The 539-nt window shown below is 40.3% G+C and overlaps 1 protein-coding gene across 1 annotated transcript in view; it reads left to right on the forward strand.

The window, feature by feature from the left end:
• LOC107727856 (nuclear pore complex protein Nup155-like) overlaps positions 1-539 on the forward strand; it is a 31,633-nt gene that overhangs the window by 16,453 nt on the left and 14,641 nt on the right.

Genomic DNA, 539 nt, shown 5'->3' on the forward strand with positions numbered 1-539 from the left:
TCCATTGCTGAGACACTGATGCAATGCTACATTTCTCCAAATCTGATGAAGAAACAAACTCATCCTAATCTTGGGTGGCCTGAGGAGTGAGTAAATGTTCAGCAAATGTTCATTTTTGGGTGAACTAGTCCTTGCTATCTTTCTAAACAAGTAAATGAATGTCTGTATTTTAGGGGTGTTGAAATGAATCAATGCAGACGATTCTGAATCAATGCAGTAATAGACCATAATCGATTATAGCCTGCTGACGTCACACTTGGATTAGCAAGTATTAAAAAATGCACCCACTGTTTTTAAATCTGAGATCTGCGCACATTTTTGAAAAAAACAAGCTTAGTGCGGGGAAAAAAAAAACATGTTCAGAATCGATTCTGAGCATGGCTTTTTCCCGCATATGGCACTTGTGTGCGCTAGATTAATCGCTGCGGGCTTCATTGCACAGGAGCTGTGAGACACGTGTGCATTGCTTTACAGTGTGTGCTTCCACTCGCCGTTTTTACTTTAGATATGCTTTCATTTCTGCCGTTTGGAATGCATTG

The sequence above is a fragment of the Sinocyclocheilus rhinocerous genome, unplaced genomic scaffold (assembly GCF_001515625.1).
Source record: "Sinocyclocheilus rhinocerous isolate Xijiao unplaced genomic scaffold, SAMN03320098_v1.1 scaffold42, whole genome shotgun sequence".
Lineage (NCBI taxonomy): Eukaryota > Metazoa > Chordata > Actinopteri > Cypriniformes > Cyprinidae > Sinocyclocheilus > Sinocyclocheilus rhinocerous.